The sequence below is a fragment of the Mustela nigripes genome, chromosome 3 (genome assembly GCF_022355385.1).
Source record: "Mustela nigripes isolate SB6536 chromosome 3, MUSNIG.SB6536, whole genome shotgun sequence".
NCBI lineage: Eukaryota > Metazoa > Chordata > Mammalia > Carnivora > Mustelidae > Mustela > Mustela nigripes.
In genome coordinates, this window is record NC_081559.1 from 161,364,130 (window position 1) to 161,386,633 (window position 22,504).

At 37.6% G+C, this 22,504-nt stretch overlaps 1 protein-coding gene across 2 annotated transcripts in view; it reads right to left on the minus strand.

The window, feature by feature from the left end:
- Nucleotides 1–20,298, minus strand: part of ANKRD46 (ankyrin repeat domain 46) — a 33,860-nt gene extending 13,562 nt beyond the window's left edge. The window contains exon 1 of one of the 2 annotated variants that reach the window (XM_059394932.1): nt 20,194–20,298. The gene's annotated coding sequence lies outside the window, so the exon portion shown is untranslated. The other variant, XM_059394933.1, reaches the window with a different exon arrangement.
- Between the last annotated feature and the right edge of the window lie 2,206 nt (nt 20,299–22,504).

The window sequence follows — 22,504 nt, forward strand, 5'->3', positions numbered from 1 at the left end:
CAAAAAAAAAAAAAAAAAAAAAAAAAAAGAAAGAAAGAAAGAAAGAAAAGAAAAGAGAAAGTAAGGTGTTCTTTGGGAATCATCTGCCTGGATGGCTCACACAACCAGGACAGCGAGAGGTAATTTACAGAAGAGTTTGTTGGATTAAGCGTTAATAAAGATCCTAGTATTTACCAAAGGTAGTGTGCAGTAAGAACCATTCCACAAGTAGAGTTAGAAACATTAATGTGTGAGTATGAAAACTGAACTACTATCTTTCCAGATTCACAGATGGATGAGTCTGTTCCCCTGTAAATGAACATAAAATCTAAGCATAGTGAAGACTGCTTTTCAAGGTAGAAGAGGAGGAGGGAGAGAGCTAAGATACTGTCTGACTTTCCTGAGGGACTACTTCCAGGAGTGTATAATAATCTAAACAGGTACTTTTTCTAGTGTCAGAAGATGTTAAAAGAGCTTGGCTCCCTCACCCGGAATGTATCTGGAGCTGGGGTTTGATCCCCGGTTTAGCTACTTACTAATTGTGTGACTTAAGTACTCAAAAAATAATAGTTATTAACTTCCTGAGGATGGGCATAGTTCTGGGGAACTACTTCTCTGCTGTACTGAAGATAGCCTGCATGGAACACTGAGCATTGATCCCCTGGTAACAGAGCATCATCTAGCAATGGGGTGACCTCTAGTGGGGAGTAAAGACTTCCAAGAAAGGAAATTGATAACAGAGGCAGAGGAAAACCCACAAGAACAGTCAATTGTGGGAACAGTCAAGCCCCCCAAATCCTCTCCTTGTTCACCACAGCCCGGTTCCTAAGGGACAGTGTCCATGAAGGACAGTGACTAGTTCAGAGGCCAATTCCCTGGGATTGTTAAAAGGCAGACTCTGGGGATCATGTCTTGGAGGGAAGCAGTCACCTAGATGTCAGTAACAAGAGCTCTTAATGCTACACAGCGCATGTCTCAATCCAAATGACAAAACAATAAGGGCATTTTAGAGGAAGCATGTGAGTCACTGACTTGATAGTTCTAATTAATATTATTTTTCTTTTATATTTTTATGTCAATACTGGGCCATATCTATATAACCTTAAGATAGTATTCTTGGTGGGTAAGAACTAATGGAGAAAACCTGTTGTATTTTAATATACATTCATTAAACCTAACTTTAAATTCATCTTCTATATCCAGTATCACCAACCATACATAATGTATTGATTTATTTTTCATTTTGCTTTTCACTGGGAAAGGCAAGACTAAGTGATACATTCTTGGTTCACATGGACTGACATTATGCCTACATAGCAACTTTGATCAGAGATCAAAGCATCAGACACTTCAGCAAAATGCAAGGGGAAAATGGCATACCTGGAGAGACGCATTATCAGATCGGACTGCCTACATTTTCTAATGTCCTAGAAAAGTACTAAAACTGAGAGTGATATACAGTAAATGGAAACCCAAATCTGGATTCTCTATACTTCATGTAGTTATTCTTAAACTTTTAAAAGGATACAGTTGTTTCAAAATACAAAAATAACCTCAAAGAACCATAAAATAAGAACTTCCAATGAAGTCATTAAATCTTAACTGCTAGCACTTTAGAATTACTGTTCTTAAAATCCAAGTGCTGTACAGATCCACAGGTACTAGGGTAAGGGAAAAAAGCCACATCTAAAAGAAATCTAGCTCTGCACAAGTCAAAATTTTAACAATTCCTTCTCAAAATGTTAATAATATATTTTTTCAGCCTGCTTTTCCTCAATGGCTATATTTCTTTAACATAGTGGTCTTAATAATTTCTGAGGCTCAGAGAGGTTAATGAGTCTAATGCCGCACTGCTATTAAATGGCAGAGCGGGCTTCAAATTTAGTCTACACTATTTCTAATATGCCACCTCTATGCAGTTATCAAGATAATCAGTAGGAAATGGGTCACACAAAGCTCGGTTGCTTGCTTACAACTGTTTGCAAAAATTCCTGCCAGACCTTGTCTCTAAAATGCAAGAAATGGGTCTGAGATGTCTGTGTATCCTTGCATATTACATAGTGCCTGGCACATTTTTTCTGAAATCTAGACATAGGAGAATCCAATAATTCTTTGTGGATTACACATTCAATTAAGTTCATCTTAAAAAGATTTTATTTTATTTTTTAAAATATTTATTTATTTGAGAAAAAGAGAGAAAAAAAGCACGAGCGGGTTGAGAGGCAGAGTTGGAGAAGCAGACTCAGCATTAAGCAAGGAGCCTGATGAGGGGCTCAATCCGGGGACTCTGGGATCATGACCTGAGCTGGAGGCAGATGCTTAATTGACCGAGCCACCCAGGCACCCCCATCTTAAGAAGATTTTAAGGTAACATTTTTTATGACCAAACCTAGAATTTATTAAGAAAATAAATATGAACAAAGAGAAGAAAATAAAAGTTACCCATAATCCTACCAACTAGAAATAACTATTATTACTATTTTGGTGCTATGGCCCTCCAGCCTTTTTTCTCTATATGAATATATATTTAATTCATACTATAAATGCAAATGTTGAACTTTTTAACTTACTGTATCATGAACACCCTTCTACATTACCAGTTTTCAAAAAATAATTTTAATGATGTTATTCTTTAATATACTAATTTTCCATAATTTCCTTATTAAATTCCTTAGCACATTAAAAAAATTGCTTAGCATTTTTCCTATTACCCGAATTTAAATTCACTGACATTTTAAGCTCATAAAAACATAGTCTGAGAGGGGCACCTGGGTAGCTCAGTTGGTTAAGTGACCGGCTCTTGGTTTTGGCTCAAGTCATGATCTCAGGGTTCTGGGATCAAGCCCTGTGTGGGGTTCCCTGTTTAGCAGGAAGTCTGCTTATCTCCCCCTCTCTCTGCCCCTCCCCCTGCTCACTCTCTCTCTCTAAAATAAGTAAATCTTAAAAAACAAACAAAACATAGTCTAAGAGACCTTTAAATAGTATTTTTAGTACTATCATGATAGGTTCTCATAATTCTCGTAATGGAATCTATCATAATGGATTCCCAGGCAATGCATTTAACAGATGTGACACAAATGGATCCAGCTACAATGTGGAATTAGTTTCTTTTTCTTTTTTAAAGATTTATTTATTTATTTATTTGAGAGAGAATGTGGTGGGGGGCAGGGGGAGGACAGAGGGAGTCAAAGAAATCTTAAGCAGACTCCCTGCTGAGACCAGAGCCCCACTTGGAGCTTGATCCCACAACCCTGAGATCATGATCTGAGCTGAAACCAAGAGTCGGATGGATGTTCAATCAACTGAGTCACAGGGGTGGCCCTGGTCTTATTTCTTTATGGCAAACAGTTTTACTTTGACAGCAATCCTGATGTAATGCTTGCTTTGCTCACAATAAAAACTTCAAAGATTCTGGTGTATGGTTCATGTTAAACTATAGTTCACTTTAATCTGAATCCCTTTTAGAACGCCTATTTATCGATTTTTGGATGACTGTCTTAGAAGGGCCTGGGAAATAAATTCTCACAGATTGTATGGCTAGAATCCCAATTCTTAACCTTGGACTTATCTGTCCAAAATAAAGGCAAAATATGTGAATATTTGTTTTGAGTTCTTAAAAAAGAAAAAAGGTAGGCCCCTTTTTGATAGCATGAAAGTAAATTGAAAAAGAATTGAGAATATTATCCTTTCAGGATATTCTAGCACCATGAAGACCATCTGAAGGAGGAAGTTCATAAATAGAACCCTCCAAATTTTACTTTCAAGTCTCAAAAATAATTAACAGAAGTTCAAAAAGAATAATTTTTAGATAGATCTGGATCTCCTACAGATATATTTTTACTTTACATTGATTTTGTGATATTTCCAAGTCTAACTTGATTTGTTTAAAATTCTTAACGTTGTGATTTCTTCAATGCCAAGCTTTCAATTGCTTAATTAAAACTTTATTAAAACAATAAAGGTGAGGTTAATTGAAATGTGTGAATTATAGGATGCTACTAAAGGCCAGTTCATTATGTTTAAGTTCATAGAATAATTGAAAGTAGGCTAATCGGGTACTACTTAGTAAACACTCTTAGGAAAGAAAGCTTAATGAAAAAAGAAACAAGAATTTGTTTATATGTCTGCTCTTACTATGCAACAACTGTTTAGCAACATGAGATACATAATATTTAACATTTACTAAGTTATTATATTCCAGGCACTTATTGTTTTTCCCGGAATGATTGATTTAACCTTTAGATAAGTCTTATATAAAAGGTAAGTATGATCAATTATCCTCATTTTATGGGCAAAAAACAAATGGCACTAAGTTTGCTTTCATAAAATTCTTTTTCATATAATGAATTAGTTTAGGAAACTTTTCATCAAAGATTACGTAAAGGGAAACATTAGTCTAGCCCACATATTCTGAATTAACTCCCTATAATCATTTCATTCAAAGTAAATTTTTCAAACTGCAGGAAAACAATATAAATATCTGGAAATGTTTCTTACTTCACAGGAAACATCGGTCCATGTTTACAGGAAACATTCAGTCATATATTCTGAATTAACTCTTTGCAATCTTCTCAAAGTAATCTTTTCTAAGTGTGAGAAAATAACAACAAAATATTTGGGAATATTTTCTACTTTATAGGAAGTGACTAAATTCCTGGAGTCATTATTCTCATGGATTTCTTACTCATTGGGATAGTGAGAAAACACTTGTGTAAAATTTTCTTTCTCCATCAGAAAATCAAAAAACACCAAACAAGGATTTCTGTTATATATTTTCTCCAATGTTTGTACTACTTTACTTATATTCTTGCATTAAAATTTAGTTCAGTTCAACTTTTGGAGAAATATTGGCTTAAAATAAAAATTAATTGTTCACAAATGGAGTACCGGTACCGTGGATATTTTATTTTATTCTAATACCTTTCAGTATTTTCCAAAATCTTTACCGTGTAATTTCAGAATGTTTAATATTCTTAGCAAATGACTTGCCCCCATAGAAGTCTTCAGTTTACAATTTGTAATTATATAATAAAGATATTAAATAAGCACTGGAATGTCAATCTGAAATCTTTCATGCATATGAATTATTTTTATAATGAAGTGATTTTTTAAAAAATCAGGGTTCTTTTTGTTTTTTTGCAACATCTTATCCGTGACCTAATGGTGCCACCTTGTGGCCTACCTGGGCTTCAAGTACAACTTCAGCATCTACAACCAGAATACAGCAAGAGGAAGTACTTTGAAGTTTTTGTTCATTTCTTTTTTGTTTGTTTGTTTTGTTTTTGTTTTTAAAGTTTACTTACTTGTTTTAGATATCTACACCCAATGTGGGGCTCAAACTCACGATCCTGATATCAAGAGACTAATGCTCTACTGAATGAACTAGTCAGGCGTTCCCGTTTTATTTCACAGTTACTTGCTATTATTATTATTCTCAATAATTCTTTTTTTTAAAAAAGATTTTATTTATTTGACAGAGAGAGATCACAAGTAGACATAGAGGCAGGCAAAGAGAGAGAGAGAGGGAAGAAGGATCACTGCTAAGCAGAGAGCCCGATGCGGGACTTGATCCCAGGACCCTGAGGTCATGGCCTGAGCCGGAGGCAGAAGCTTAACCCACTGAGCCACCCAGGCGCCCTCATTCTCTTATAATTCTTAATTAGTGAAATTCAGAGTGGAGATAAAGCTCAATTTTCCTTAAAAAAAAAAAAGTTTACCTAACATATTAATAGCATAAATATAACTCCAGGCTATTTAGAGATCTAAATCTCATTAAACCCACCCTAACAGACTTCATTTATACAAAATTAAAGTGTTAAAAAAAATGACACTCCTGGAGTGCCTAGGAGGCTCATTCAGTGAAGCGTCCAACTCTTGATTTTTGCGCAGGTCATGATTTCAGGGTTGTGAAACTGAGATTCTCTCTCCCTCTGCCCTTCCCCCCCTAAAAAAAAGACTTATTCATTTATTTGGTGTTATTTAAAAATACAGGAACTACAACTTTTGTAAATTACTCATTTTCTAAATAGTTCACAAAATGTAAACCAGATTCACCTCAAGCAATCTGATGGCACAAGACTCTGTTTTAAGGAGAACCTTGAATACTTCTATGAAGTTTTTACAGCCAGGAAGTCCATTCAGGATTATTCAACTCAATCTCCTTATTTTACATTTAAGGATACTGAGAATCAGAAAGGCCGTTAACATGCTACTTGACAAGCAAACTACCCCTTACCCTCAAGATTCTAGCTCCATTCATGATTCACGGTGGAAATATAAGGTACATCATTTTTAACATAAGTTTGTCACAGTTTTATTGTAATCTGTCCCCGCCTAATGCTTTCAGTTGTGCACCAGATGGATGCTAGCATGTATGGCATCCTTCACATAGTGACATAGGGTGGACAAGGACCTCCTTAGGCTATACAAGCCCACAAATGATCTAGCAGACTTCTTTGAGGTGTGCTCTTATTGCATGTAAAGCTATATGAACCACTGTGGTCAAGGGCTCCATACTGCTTACAGTGATGTCGCCTATGAAGACACTTAAAATTCAAGAACTCCTGACATGTCATTATTAGACTCGTGTCCTACCTCACTTATTTGAACCTCTGGGGACCCTAGTAAATAAGGATATACAATGAAAAAAATGACTGAAGAGAGGACTAAGGAACCAACTAAGCCAAACAGCCTCTAAAAATGGCATGGTTATGAACAGTGACAAAAGGACCACCATTGGGGGTGTGAGACATTTCTTCTTTTTCCTTAATTCCCTAAGAATTAAGGATAAGACCTTTGGTAGAAAGAGAGTAAAGGATGAAGAACAGATGTCTGAGACTTTAAGGAGAGCCTTTGTTTCCTTGCCTGCTGCCCCCTTTTAGACTGCGGGGCAACCTATTCTGGGGAGGCGTCCTCTGATACCCAGAGAAAGAAAATAAGGGGTGACATACAAATGACTATAGGTTAAAGAAAAGAAAAATAAGGATTTTCCCCCCTAAATTTTTCGGCCCATTTTAGAAGGATAAAAATAAGAATTACAGGGAGAAGTTGTATTTTTTGGCTGGAGCTTTCTTCTAGCTGCCAGTTAGGAACCTAAAATGTGGGGCACAAAGTGGGAAATGCCAGTATTCTACGGCAGAGCTGAATCAGCAGTCCTGATAGCTTCGTCAATAGAACAGTATTTCTGAGTGAAAAGGACAATGAATTATAACAACATTCTTTCTGACTGAGACCTGGCCCCTACAAAGCCTCTCCTGTTAAAATGGCAGATCTATGAGTTGGCTCAGTTCAAGTCTATGTACTCAGAGTTCTAGGAAATTTTTCAGAAATGGGAGTAGGGCTGGCAAATCCCTGTATCAGTTTCCCAAGAAATTATTTTTAACTGCCCAGAGACCGACCAGGTCATTGTGACTAATATGAGAAAAAGTGATCAGTGACCAAGGATCTCAAGTTTTTAGTTACATGGCTCTCCATATAATTCCCTTGGTATGTTCCAAGACATAAATACTTTAAAAAGTTTTAAAAATGCCCCTAAACCCCACAATATATCACCCCAACTACCGAAAAACAGCATTAATACTAGAACACCAGAATGCTGAGAACCACTACTGCAGCTGTGAATGCTAGGCACTTTACATTTAAAATTTAAATAGCCACAATACTGGATAATGTAGCTCTAATATACAACAAATTTCTTCTATATATATGTTTCTGGCTCTCTACTCTGTTCTAACAGTCTGTGGAACATATATGTGCCAATATCACACTGTCTTAATAACTTTAGTGTCATCATCATCACTAGTTCTTGATATCTTCTATGGCAAGTCTCACAATGTTGTTCTTCATAATCATTATAACAATTATTTGCAATCTTCTATCCCATCTGAGGGTCAGGATTATTTTGACATGTACCACAGAAAGCCTATTGGAAATTTTATTTACTACACAAAGTCATACCCTTGAACGTGAACTCTCTGGATATTCTTTGCTATCTTTTTAATACATTTTTATAATCTTCCCCATGAAGGTCTTGTATATCTTTTATACATTTTATTTTTTAAAAAACCCATTGTTCTTTGTGCTGTGATTGAGGTCTCTTTTTACTACAGTTTTACTTTGGTTATTACCAGTACAAAGAACGAAACTGATGCATATGTGCTGACTCACATCAGCAACCCTGCTGCGTTCTTACTAATTCTATTAATACATCTACAGGTTCTCTTGAATTTTCTATGTATTGCCATATCACTTACATTAAGTACAGGGCGCTGGTTTGAAAACATGCCTGAAAATTCACTACACCTTTCTTCAAGAGGTCAAGTTAAATTATGCACCACCACCTCCCACTCCCCCCAGTATAGGCTTACTAATTCACCACTAACAAACAGGACATGGTAGAAGTGGCTTGTAAGACAGGTCATAAATTAGACAATGCAGCCTCCCTCTTACTGTGTCACGGATTACTCACTCTGAAACAAGCCAGCTGCCATGCCATAAGGACATCCAAGCAGTACTATAGACGTTTCTGTGATGAAGTACCGCCAGTAAACAGCACGGAACTGAAGCTTTTTGCCAATAGACTTGTGAGTGAGCCACCTTGGAAAAGATCCAGCCAAGCCTTCAGATGGCTAGTCCTGGCTGAAATCTTGATTGAAATACACTGAGCCTGAACCACTCAGCTAAGCAAGCCACTTTGAAATCTCTGACCCACAGATGTTATTATTTTAAACTTTTTAGTTTTCCAATTTATTGGCGTAAAGTTATACATTACACACGCTCCTGACTGAAAAATCTCTATTATATCTGCATAGTTTCCTTTTTTGTTTCCGATGCTGTTTATTTGTGCTTTTTCTTGTTTTGTTTTTCTTTCCTAGATCATTATTGGTAAAAGTTTGTATATTTAGTTTTTCAAACTGGTGCGCCTGGGTAGCTCAGTCGGTTAAGCAGCCAACTCTTGATTTCGGCTCAGGTCAGGATCTCAGAGCCCTGGCATTGAGCCCACATGCCCATCTGGCTCCAAGTTCAGTGGGGAATCTGCTTGAGGGTTCTATCTCTCCCTTTCCCTTTGCCCCTCCCCCTGCATGTGTGCATTTGCTCTCTCTCAAATAAATAATCTGGAGGGGAAAAAAAAGAACCAGTTCTCCTGTTTTACTGCTTCTGGTTTTTCTTTTTAATTTCTTCTATTTTAAGTTTTATATGTGGTTTTTTTTTTTTTTACCTTCTTGATTTGTATCCTTAACTCACTTTTAATCTTACCTTTTAACAAATTTATTTAAATCTATATAATTTTTTTAGGAAAAGAAAGAAAAAAAATCTATAAATTTACATTAATGTGTCAACTGGACCCCATTGGTATTTCACACTGTTGTTTAAATATTATATAATTTCTGTGATGTCCTCTTTTAAACCTATTAATTATATAGAAATGCATTTTAAATACCCATACATGGGATCTGAAAATCTTTTTGTTCATTTCTAATTTATTTGCATTGTGGTAAAAGAAAATGGTCTTTGGGGCAAGAATTTTTTAAAATTTAGACTTTCTTTTGGTTAATGCACCAGGTGTATCTGAAATGAATGTATGAAGCATTAGTTGAAGACAGGATTCTACTCTTCATATACATACATTTGATCAATCTTGTTAATTTTGTTGTGGAAATATTCTGTATTTTTCCAATTTTTTGCCATCTGATATATTGGTTTCTGAAAGTACTGTTAACAGTTTTTCCCCATGATGGTGAATTTATCGATTTTTCTTATAATCCCATGTAATTTGGGGTTACATTTTGGGACTATGTTTAGGTACATGGATCACTGCTCTATCTTCCCAGAAGACTGTTTCTTTTATTAGTGTGCTTCTTTATTCCTATTAATGTTTCTTGCCTCAACATTTGACATTAATGATATTAACATTATTGTAGTATCTTTCTATGGTTATAACTTTGAGGGGATATTTTTCTGTTTCAACCTTTATGTATAGCTTTGGTTTAGGTATATGTCTGGTAAACAGGAAACTAGATTGCATTTAAACAGTTCTGAAGATTTTTTCCCCATAGGTGAATTTATTTTTTTAATAGATTTTTACTTATTTGACAGAGTTCACAAGCAGGCAGAGAGCGAGGAAGGGAACCAGACTCCCAGCTGAGCAGAAAGCCCAATGCAGGGCTCCATCCCAGGACCTTGGGATCATGACCTGAGCTGAAGGCAGAGGCTCTAACCCACTGAGCCACCCAGGCGTCCCTCCACAGGTGAATTTAATCAACTTATATTTTCTGTGATTTCCAACCTATTTGGATTGATTTCCACCTATTTTGTGTGTTTTCTGTTTATCATCTATTTTGTGTTTTGTTTATCTTTTTTATTTCTTTTTTTTACCGAGTTATTTAAAAATTTTAATATACATGTTAATAATGTTTCTTGAAGTCTAAAATTACCTGGAATTTTATTCTGAACACAATGACCAGAATGCACTAACCACCATACATGGCTCCAAGATTTCTGTCTGAGTTTTAGCTTTCCCTTTAAAAAATTCCTCTCCGAAACCCCTAAAACTTGAAGTCAACTAAATTTATTAACATTTTATCAATCAGATCACTCTTTTTCAAAAAATCCCATGCCTTCCCTCGGGATTCACTCTTCTGGCTGAAGTTCACTCTCTACTTCTTTTAGTGAGGATATGTAAGAAGTAGCTTCTTTCAGTCTTTGTAAATGTGCAGATGACTTAATTTGACTTGATTCTTTTTTTTTTTTAATTTTTTAAATTCTTTTTTTTTTTTTTTAAAGATTTTATTTATTTGTCAGAGAGCGAGCGAGCGAGAGCGAGCACAGGCAGACAGAGTGGCAAGCCGAGTCAGAGGGAGAAGCAGGCTCCCTGCGGAGCAAGGAGCCCGATGTGGGACTCGATCCCATGACTCTGGGATGATGACCTGAGCTGAAGGCAGCTGCTTAACCAACTGAGCCACCCAGGCGTCCCGATTTGACTTAATTTTTGAATAAAAGTTCAGGTGATCGTGAGGTTATAGTTGCCAGTCACTTTCCCTCAGTATCTTGAAGCTTTCGCCCTGATGCTTCCAGGCATTTATTATTGCCAGGAGAAGTCTGTTTCAGTCTAACTGTTGTTCTTGTGTAGGAATGTCTTTTTCTTTGTTTGGCTTAAAATTTTTCACTTTATCCTTAATGTTCTACAATGTTCTACACTTTACTGGGATCTATTCAGGAGAATTTACTTATCCTGCTTGGAATTCAGAATGGATTTATAATCTAAGTACTCATGCCTTTCTTGCATTCTGGCAAATTCTCTTCAAATAGTGCTTTTCAACAATATCTTCCTATTTGATATATGTTGGAAACTCAATGATCAACATATCCTTTAAAAAAAGTTTTTCTGTGCTACATGCTAAGTGCAGTGTCTCAGCTCCATCTTCTAATTTACTTATGCTCAGGCTACTTTGAATCTAAAATTTTATTACACCTTAAAAAAAAAACCTCAACTACTATAATTTTTCTTTTCTAATTAATTCTTCATATCCACTTTATTTTCCATTTCATAATTTACTCTTCATTTTTAATAAATGTGAGTCCTTTTTCTCTTTGAGCATATAGACACTTAATTAAAAATCTTTGTTGGATGGTTTCCTAAAAGTTTTTGTCAGGACTGAATCTGTGTTCCAGTGTTAATATTGTTGGATGAGTTCTTCTTAGCACTTAGCATCTTCTTCATTCCTTTCAGAATTTGTGCACTTAGCATCTTCTTCATTCCTTTCAGAATTTGTGCTGCAAGCTTCTTTTGGGAGAAAGTTTTGTTTGTTTTTTGTTCTCCATTCCTTCTCCCCTATGTTCACTCCTTCTGATAGCTGCCTCCACTTTGCCACCTGGGAATGTAGTCCAGAACCAGGTCTTATAGAATGTAAGTTAAGCTCTTGTCTCTCAGTGATAATGGGGCTATTACAGATTTAGTCACTGAGCCAAAGCCCAGTTCAGTTCCTGGCTGTGAGACTGACATGTCCTTCTGCCCTGCTAGGTCCAGCTTCTTTAAGCCATCTGATTCCAACAGCACTCAAGAACAGTTTTATTTGGACTCCTTTCCTGCTTAGGGAATTTCTACCCAAAGCCTTGACTTTAAGCCATAATCTTATTCCACTCCTGTCCTGTGTGAAATAAGCACTTGTAATCCTCATCACCCAGCAGGAGCCAAATATTTGCCCACCACTGCCCACTTCCAGAACAGCTGCAGCTCCACTTATCAAACTGTGCTTCTATTCCATAGAGATGTTTAATTCATGTCCTGTTCTCACTACACTTTTCTGGTTCCTTCTTTTTATATATGATTAATTACTGCCATGTACTGAAATGTGAACTTAATGTACCATTTTGATCTAAACCAACTATATGTGTTTTTCTATCCTCAGAAGGCTACTGCCACTGTAGTGGACACACTGGCTGCCAACCTAGTATCTATTCCTATGTTTTTCTGCACCAGAGTACCCAACAGTACAACTCTTCACTGCTCACATGCCTTAAAGGGGTCAGACCTGATTATATTAAGCCATTTAATATTTATATTCCCCTAGCTGTAGTAGTTTATTGAGAGATAAACATGTGACCAGTCCAATAAGTCTCTGCTTGGAATGCTGGAGTGATACAATCTCTTTTTTTCCTAACAATACGGTGTGTGTAAATAATACCAAAAAATTGTTTGTCATTTTGACATATATTTTATACACATGTGCACACATACACACACATATGCATGTGTGCACACACATATAGGAAGCACACAGAGAGAAAAATGGAGTCAAGCCTCGATTAAACCTCATCTGAAGCACATATTAACTGTGGAATTTTGAAATACAGGCATCAGTGAAGTTCCATTTTTTTATTAAGCCAGTTTAAGTTAGGTTTTCTGTTACTTAGAGCCAAATATTTAACACAGAACCTAGAGTGATCATTACTACTTAGTATCTAACCTACTGTTACATGCACCTATAACTGCTTTCTAAGAAATACTGTAAAGAAATACAGTAAAAATACTGTTTTTGTTACATGTTTCATTAAAAGACAAAGGTCAAAGGAAGGGTGGGGTGTAAAGATATCTATGGCTTCAAGAATGAGATGAATTAAGGCCTAAGAAATCCCACACTTAAGTGGAACAAATAGCACAAGGAACTGGATGCTGAGAGCTGTGGTAAATTCTAGGAACTGACCACGGAGATAACCCAGAGAACAAGTTGAAAAGATACCTTGAATAAACAAGTGAGATAAAAATAAGCTCACTGTGGGAAAACCCTTTTTTTAGGAAATACCAGTTTTTGTTTTCAAGAAAAAATAAATATAATAGTCAACAGGCAAAATACAGTCAAAAGATGGGGAAGGGTGAGATAAAGATTTAAATGAAAGAAGCAGTGCCAATTGGGAAGTGGGGAAAAAAATGACTGACTTGACTTTAGGGCTAAAAATGCCACCAAAGTTACAAATGTCTAAATTCTTCCAACAACGTCACACTCAGGACATTTTATTTTAAAGGTAAACTTAGGATGGAGCGTCTGGGTCACTCAATCAGATAATCATCTGACTCTTGATCTTAAGGCTCTGAATTCAAGCCCCACATTGGTCTCCACAATGTGTATGAAGCCTACTTTAAAAAAAAAAAAATTAAACTTAGGTTAAAGGAAAAAAAGACAATGTAATTAGTAAGAGAAAATACATAGGTTATTTGGCTAATTTTAATACATTTGTTTTAGAAAGTAATACAACGAAGTATCTAGTCTCATAAAGACCCAATGTGGAAAAGGTAGCTAAGTAAACTATGTTCTTGCAGTTCTGACTGACTTGGTACCATTCCTAAATAATATCATGCACATGTCTTTTAAGTGATTATAGTCAGAAATTTGTGGAAAGTACTTTTTAGTGCTTAGCAACATATTTATGGATATGTCTCCGCAGGTAAGGGAAACAAAAACAAAAATAAACTATTGGGGTTACACCAAATAAGCTTTTTCACAAGAAACCATAAAAAAAACAAAAGGCAACCTACTGAATGGGAGAGGAGATCTGCAATGGTATATCCAATAAAGGGTTAATATCTAGAATATATAGAGAAGTTACAGAACTCAACACGAAATAAACATCTGATTAAAAAATAGGCAAAGTAGGTGAAAGAGATTAAGAGGCAAAAACTTCCAGGGGGAAAATAAGTCTACTTACTGGATAGCTTATCAAATACATACAAATATCACTATTTTTTTTGTAAATATGTGTTTATGGTGACATGAAAGAGCTAGAGGCAACAAATTGTCCACTTTTTAATCAAATGGGTATATTTCTACTATTTACTGGACATGTTTTGGTCTTAGAATTGTTTTGTTTCTTTAATAATTACTGGCCATAAAGATAATAAATATTTAAGGTTTCTAAACACTGCCTTGGAGGAATTGCTAACAGTCTTAGTGATCGAAGAGAAGCTTCAGAAAAACTTAGCTATAAAATAAGAACAAGTTCACAATTCTGGGTATGTAACCAAAGGAAATAAAATCACTCTCTCAAAGAGATACCCGCATGTTCATTGCAGCAATATTCACAATAGCCAAAATTTATAAATAACCTAAGTGTCAGTCAACAGCTAAATAATGCAGAAGATGAAGATGTGGGGTGTGTTTGTATACAGATACACACACACACACACACACACACACACACACACATATATATAATAGAAGACTATTCAGATATAAAAAAGGAGGAAATCCTGCTATTTACAATACCATACTTAAACAAGGAGCACATTATACTAAGTGAAATATGCCAGACACAGAAAAATAAATACTGTATGATCTTATTTATATGTGGAACTTCAAAAAGCCTAACTCATAGAACCAGAAAATAGAATGGTGGTTATTTGGGACTGAAGGGTGGAGGAAAAGATAGTGGTCAAAATGCATAAACTTTCAGTTAGAAGATGACTAAGCTCTGAAGTTCTAATGTACAGTATAGTGATTATAGTAATACTGTATTATATACTTGAAATTTGCTGAGTAGATCTTCGGTGTTTAAACACACTTACAAAAAGCTAACTATGTGAGATAATGGATATGCTAATTGACCTGATTGTGGTAAATATTTCATAGTGTAAAAGAATACTAAATCATCACGTTGTACCCCTTAAAAAATTACGTTGTGCAACCTAAATATATACAATTTTATTTGTCACTAATACCTCAGTAAAGCTGGAAGAAAAAGGACAAGCATCCTTTTAATCTGGAAATTAGCTGTTCCTTTGCCACTGATTTTTTTTTAAAGATTTAATTAATTAATTAATTAAATTTATTTATTTGACAGACAGAGATCACAAGGAGGCAGAGAGGCAGACAGAGAGAGAGGAGGAAGCAGGCTCCCCGCTGAGCAGACAGCCCGATGTGGGACTCCATCCCAGGACCCTGGGATCATGACCCAAGCCAAAGGCTCTAACCCACTAAGTCACCCAGATGCCCCTGATTTTATTTTTATATATAAAGTTTAAGTTAAGCTGATCATTCTTATGTCTACTAACTGGTTCATAAAAAAGGGACTTTATTACAAAGACTTAACTATAAACACAAGTTTTAATAGCAAAAATTATTTTAAATAGGTAAATCCTTCGTCCACACCACAACAGAGTGCTTTATGGAATGCCTACACACAATCCAATTCTCTAATTATTTTCCTTGTAAGAAATCTAGAAAAAGTCTTTAGTAAAATGGTATTAAGCAAATTTGGCATGACAATTCAATAGTATAGTGACAATCTCAAAAGTTTTTTCATTTTTAAAAGGATGAATAACAAAACAAAATCAACATGGATCAATGAAAAATTTTGCACCAGAAGAGATTCATCAGCTTTACATGAAGAAAACCATACCACTGAAAATTACTTAAAATAATAAACTGAAAAAATCCAGGGTAAAAAATGTGCTTTAGGAATATGCAAAAAAACAAGAACTCAGGGTGAGAGGAAAAATACTAGAAGGAGATTGGGATAAAATAAAACTCTAAGTTAAATAAAAACATAAAAAAAAAGTAAATCCAAATTGTGAGCAGTAAGAAACAGAACAAATATTGCAGAAAATCAAATCGGGGACAGAAAGGCCTCTTTAAGAAGTGATGGAAAAGAAAAGAAAAAACTTAAAGATTTGTGACATGATTAACACAACTAGAAACCAGAGCCAACCCATGAAAAATTCCCACAGGAAAAATGAAAATGAAAACATGATAAATGAAACATGAAAACATGAAAAATGAAAAAACAAAACAAAAGGCACAAACTTAAGAAAATACTTGCCTCAGCTGAAAAAATAGACTGAAGGACCTGCATCTTGCAGATAAGATTGATGGATTAAAAAAATCAGTGGTCATAACACTGAACTTTGAAATATTTTGATCATTCTAAATCTTTACAATGTAACAAATGGCTGTAGCTACTATGGAAACAGTATACAACAAGATCAGGGAAAGAGCTTACACCCACAGCTAAGATGATGTAAATATACCATATGCTGGGTAACCTACTGATTACTTTGTATTTGTATGTGGGCATTAACTTACTCAGAGCAAACACAAGAACCTAAATTCATGTCTTCAAATAAAAACCACAGTCTGGTTTTGTTTTGTTTTACATTTACTCCCTTTTTAAAACCATGCTGTCTTATATTATTATTTATTTGCAAAGAAGTATTCGTCTTCACACTTTGTAAGTAACAAGACAAGCGTTGCTTTGTTACTTATAAATTAATTCTTAAAACAGAAATGATGTATATCGGCACGGTCAGTTCTTACTGCTACTGAGATAGCACACTTCAAAATAAATCCTAGTTCTCAATTTCTGGATCCATGTATTTTTGTTTTTAAATACACAGCTGTAACAGTTGTAAGTTAGTTTTTTAACCTAAGGTAAGAACAAAGTGGTAAAAGAATGCATGTCACTGAAGCACTTTCATGAGTCCTGAAATGTGTTATATCAAAAGGACAAGCTTCCTGGTGTATTGGTTTTGAAGGTTAATAATACATTACTATTATCGGTAGTAGTAGCATAGTTATTTACTTCCAACAGTTATTGATAAAATAATCCAAGTCTAGCTGCTAAGTGGGTGAAGCTGGAAATAAAATTAGTCACTATGAAAATGACTTCAGTGCTTTCAAATAATTTATGTATGAAAAATTTACAACTAACTTTTCCTAAAGAGTTGTCTATAGCTCCAATTCCTCTCCTATTCTCTCTGTAAAACCAGGTTTTAGCCCAGGTTTTCTCCCCCCCAATTCTCCTGAAAGTACTCCTGCGCAGTCACCAAAGACCTTCACATTGCTAAATCCAATGGCCATTTCACAGTCCTCATCTTACACGACTTGTCAACTGAGGAGGAGACACAGATGATCACTTTCTCCTTCCTGAAACACTCTATTCACTTGGTTTCCAGCACTCCATATTCCTACCTTTAAAGGGCTTTTTTTCCTTCTCAGTCTTTGAGGTTCTTAATCTCTCCAACCACTGTATGTGGAAAGCCCAGAGCTCAATCCTCTGTTCTTTAGACCAGATTTCATACAATCTCATGGTTTTAAATACTATCTACTTGTTAATGACTCCCAAATTTCTATTTCAGGTTGCAATCTTTCCCATCAACTCCAGCCTCATATAACTCCATGTGAACAGGCATCTCAAACCTAACACATATAAAACTAACTCTTAATTCCCACTTCACCCACCTCCCCTTAACTCTCCACCCTTAAATCTTCCCCATCTCTATAAACAGCAAATCCATCCTTCCAACAGCTGGAAAGGCCTTAGAATTAGGCTTCATTCTTTTACCCCTATACTCCACATCCAATACATCAGGAAATCCTGGCAGCTACCAAATGGTCTAAGCTCCCATCACCTTTCTTTTTCTTTTCTTTTTTTTTTAAGATTTTATTTATTTATTTGACAGAGATCACAAGTAGGCAGGGACTCCCATCACCTTTCACTTGGATTCCTAAAACGCTTCCTAACCAGTCTCCCCTCTTTCATCCTTGTCCCCACAGCCGATCTGAACAAAGCAGCCAGAGCAACTCTTTAAAAACGTTAAGTCAGATCCCCCAATTCCTCTGCTCAAAATCTTCCACCCACTCCCCTCTTCACTCAGAACCAGTCAGCTCTCAGACCCTCTGCCCTCCCTTAATCTGCTGAAACCTGCTGGCCTCCTTGCGGGTCCTCCAGTAGGACTGGCAGTTTCTGGCCTTCTGCACCTGCCCGGTATACTATTATTCCCCCAGATAGCCCCATGGCTGGCCCTCACCCTCTCCAGTTTTGTTCAAGAATCTTCTCCATGACGCTGTTCCTTACTTAAAAAATGCATCTGTTTCTTCTCTGGTTCTTCTTATCTCCCTTAGCTGCTTTATTTTTCTTCTTAGCAACAGTTACCATCTGACTGGATATACTTAAATTTTTCAATTATTTTGTTTATTGTACCCATTCTCACATTCCTCCAGTGGAAAGTTAGCTCCATGAACACAAAGATATTTTTCCCCACTCCTCTTCCCCAGTGAGTAGAACAGTGCCTGGCCATGGAAGGCACTCAATATACCTTTGCTATAAGAATGTTGAGTATATAAACTCCTATATCCTGTTAAGGCTAAGAGATTTGGGAGATTCTAGTATCCAACCTCTTTCCTCTTGGGAAGCAAGGACTTCCCTTCTGATGTTCACAGGAACCCTGGAGACTCTTTATCCTTCACAGTAAGTAACTCAATTTGCTCTGAACAACATGCCTAAAATCTCTTCATTCCTTTTTATTTCAGTCTCTCTCCAGTGCCTTTCCTACATCCAGTAAGATGTTAACGGTCAACGAAAACCCGTTCATTTCCCTTCAGCACCACTGTCCTAATATATTGCAAAGACAAAGTAATGAAGAATAGTAACGAAGCGCACACACACAACCAAAGAAACCCAACTCTATTTCAAATCAAACTGCATTGGTGGTGGTGAGGGCCCAAGTCCAAGCCTGACTTACTATCCACTATAATCTGTAATGAGCAAAGACTTTTCTCATGAAACTCCTTCAAAACTAAAGAGAAGTTCGTAGAAGGCTCTTGAGCATAGCCAGGAAAATTACGCCTGGGAGAAATCGGCCCAGGCTACAAACCAAATCAAACACACACACACACACACACACACACCCTCTAAAACACGGGTGGACCGGTAACAGAAGCAAGAACACTGCAGTGAGGCGGATGAGGCTCAGACCCCAGCCCACCCCCTGCTAGCTGTCTGACCTTCAACAAGTGAACGCAGACTCTCCGTGCTCGGTTTCCTTATCTGGAAAATGGAAAGGGTACCTATCTCCCAGGGTGGCTACAAGAATTAAACAGAAGTATTCAAACACTCGGCGTCCTGTCTGACACACAGCAAGCACTGCAAATAGTTATCCCTATGATTCCTGTACCACGGACATTGCAGCTGTTTAAACTAGGAGCTCCTTGGTATCACCGTTATTTTATTTTATTTTCTTAAGAGTGAGACGTGTCACTATTCAGCGGTTTATATGAATTTTTTTACCTAATTATATTCAGTAGCCAATTTTAAAGAATAAACGCATCTTCTCCCCCAGGCAGGGCGCTGCACTGGAAAACCCGGCCGGTAAGCCGCCCGCTTCCTCGCACTGCACGTTAAGAGGCAAACGGCTCTTTAAACACGGGGCCAGGTGCCACTCGAGACGGTTCGGTCTCACCGCAACAGCTGTTCACACCTAGGCTGCGGGCTCCCTGCGATCCGCCGCGAACCGCCGCGCCCCAGCCGCGAAAGCACACGCTCGCTCCGGGCGCCACAGCGAGGCGCCGGCGGAGGGCTGCGACTCGGTCCTCCCGATTAACCGTGAGCGCGCTCCGCCCCGGGCCCGCCCGCCGGGGCCCGCAAACCCGCGCTGGCCCTCTCCTGCGGACGACCACAACCTTTACCCGCGAAACAAGAACCCTCGCTGGCCTTTTCGTTGCCCTCACGAGCGACACACCCTTGGGGGGAAGCCACGGCGGACCCGCGACGCCGGGTCGGGCTCCCTCCGGCCGCCGAGTAGGTGCGGGGGACCCCCGGCGGCCTCGCTCTCCACCCCTCGCTCCTCGGTCAAGCCTCGACCGGGCCTCTCAAGTGCGTCAGGGCCGGCAGGGGAGATGTCAGCGGTTCAGTCCTGGGGCCGCCCACGAGCCCCGACCCAGGTACCTTTGACACACGGCCGAGTTGAGGAGGGAGCGCCGGCTGCAGCAGGCTGAGGAAAGGAGAGGGGCGGGCCATAGAGACAGGCGGAGCCCCACCTCCGGGCTAGAGCGGTCTTACGCAGCGTCGGGCCGCACGCCCCCTGGAGGCGGGAGGCCCGAGAGGCTGCTCCGCTTGCCCAGAACTGGAAACGCGGAATGAGCCTGCTCTGAATTAGGGAAAAGACAGAACCTTGCGCAGGGAGAAGAGAATGACAGGCCAGGAAGAGGTTTTTCGGACTCGAGTCCAGGAGCATTTTGCACTATCCTATTCTAAATAGACATCCCACCCCCTCAGCTAAATGAAGGCTTCTAAGCAAGGACCATTTTTATTAAAAGCCGTAGGTATCAATTAATAGTCACTGGCCTCCTGGTAAAGTTAATATAGAAGCCAAATGGACAAACTCATAATAGTAACAGCTTTAATTCTAAAATATGATGCAAAGTTGTTTTTGTTTTTGTTTTTTTAACAATGGTTGGATATTTACATCCCATTTTTTAGGATCCCTGAACTAAACGCAACGTGTATACAGCCAAAACTCACTAAAAATGTAGTGGGTAGTGGGGTAGTAGAAGTTAATTTACTGGAAACATAAAATTATATATATAATATAAAAATATAAATATATACAAATATATATTTATATTAGGTATACATATAATTAGGTAAATAAATACATATATGTATGTTTATATATAAATATATTTGTGTGTATATATATATATATATATGGAGGCGGGAGGCCCGAGAGGCTCTGTTCCGACAGACTTCCTCTGCACAGTGATTACCCCTTCTCCAAATTCTAGCACCTCTCGCCTGACCAGGTCACCCTCTGGGATGTCTCAGATCCATTCACTCAAGCATTATTATTCAGTCTAACAGTTTGTTCTTGGTAAAGTCATGGAAATGTTTAAGATAACTGTCAAATTCAAGAGACTCTCTCTCAAATTTCGTTCACATAAGAATTATGATTTCAGGGCATTTCACATTTTCTGGTAAAGTGACTAATCATAAGTATTAAATACTCTCTGAATGGGTGACTTTTATTAACCAAAATGTCATGGATATCTCCCTTGTGGTTTGGGTTGACTTTATAATCTCTTCATTGATGCCGGTAAATTGTGTCAAATCTGCAGAGAATCTAAACCTTTCCCAGTGTGTTGATGGGATGCACTTCTCTCCATTAATTGGCTTACTAAACAATCTGAGAACCTATTTATTACTTCTATTCAAACATATTTCTTCCCCTTTGTGAATTGCTCTTTTTGTTTGATTTGAAAAAATGCAGGCACCCCACAGTTTTTTTCTCTGATGAGATTAAAGGAGTGAGATGCACACTACACATACTCTGTGATTCCTCCATGTCACCACACCTGGGGACGTCAGCAAATTGGTCATTAGGAGTATTCATAGAAGCCATTTCTATGCTTCAACAATAACTTAATGCTGCATGTGATCATGAACCACATGAATGTATCTCATTAAATGCAAACCAGAGTATTCCCAACTGCATTTCTACTTAGCAAGAGCACCAAAATATCTATATTCACTCCAGTGCTACTCAACTGGCGAAGAGGCCTTGGGAAATCTGAGTAGAAAGAGACAGCAGCCTTTATTGTAGCTAAAATATATTAATTTTACAAGCTTTACAGAAACATTTGGCCTGTGAACGTACTTCAGGGTCTTGGAAGGGAACTGTACAAAGAAGGGGTGGGCTGTATTAGTTCCCTATTGTCCCTGTAACAAATTACCACAGGCTTAATGACCTAAAACAACACTCAATCATCCTCTTACAGTTTAGGAGGTAAAAAGTACAAAATCAGTTTCACTGGGCTAACATCAAAATGTAGGCAAGACTGCCTTCTTCTGGAGGCTCTAGAGAAAACCCATTTGCTTCCCTTCTCCAGCTTCCTGAGGCTGTGCATATTCTGTGGCCTGTGGTTCCTTCGTCCATCCAGCCATCTAGCATCATTTCTCCTTCTGACCTTTGCTTCTACTCTTATGTCTTCTCTAACTTTGATCCTCCTGTCTCATTATAAGGACACTTGAATAACATCGGCCATTCTTTATAAATCCAGAATCTCTCCATCTCAGGGTCTTTAACTTAATCACATCTGTAAAGTCCTTTTTACCATGCAAGGTAACATAGTCATAAGTTCTGGGAATTAGGACATGGACATCTTTGAGGGGATGTTATTCAGCCCACTACAGGGCCCTGAAGCTCCAATTCTTTTCCTTTCAGGTAAATCTGCCTCTTCTTCCTCAATACCAAAGTCTG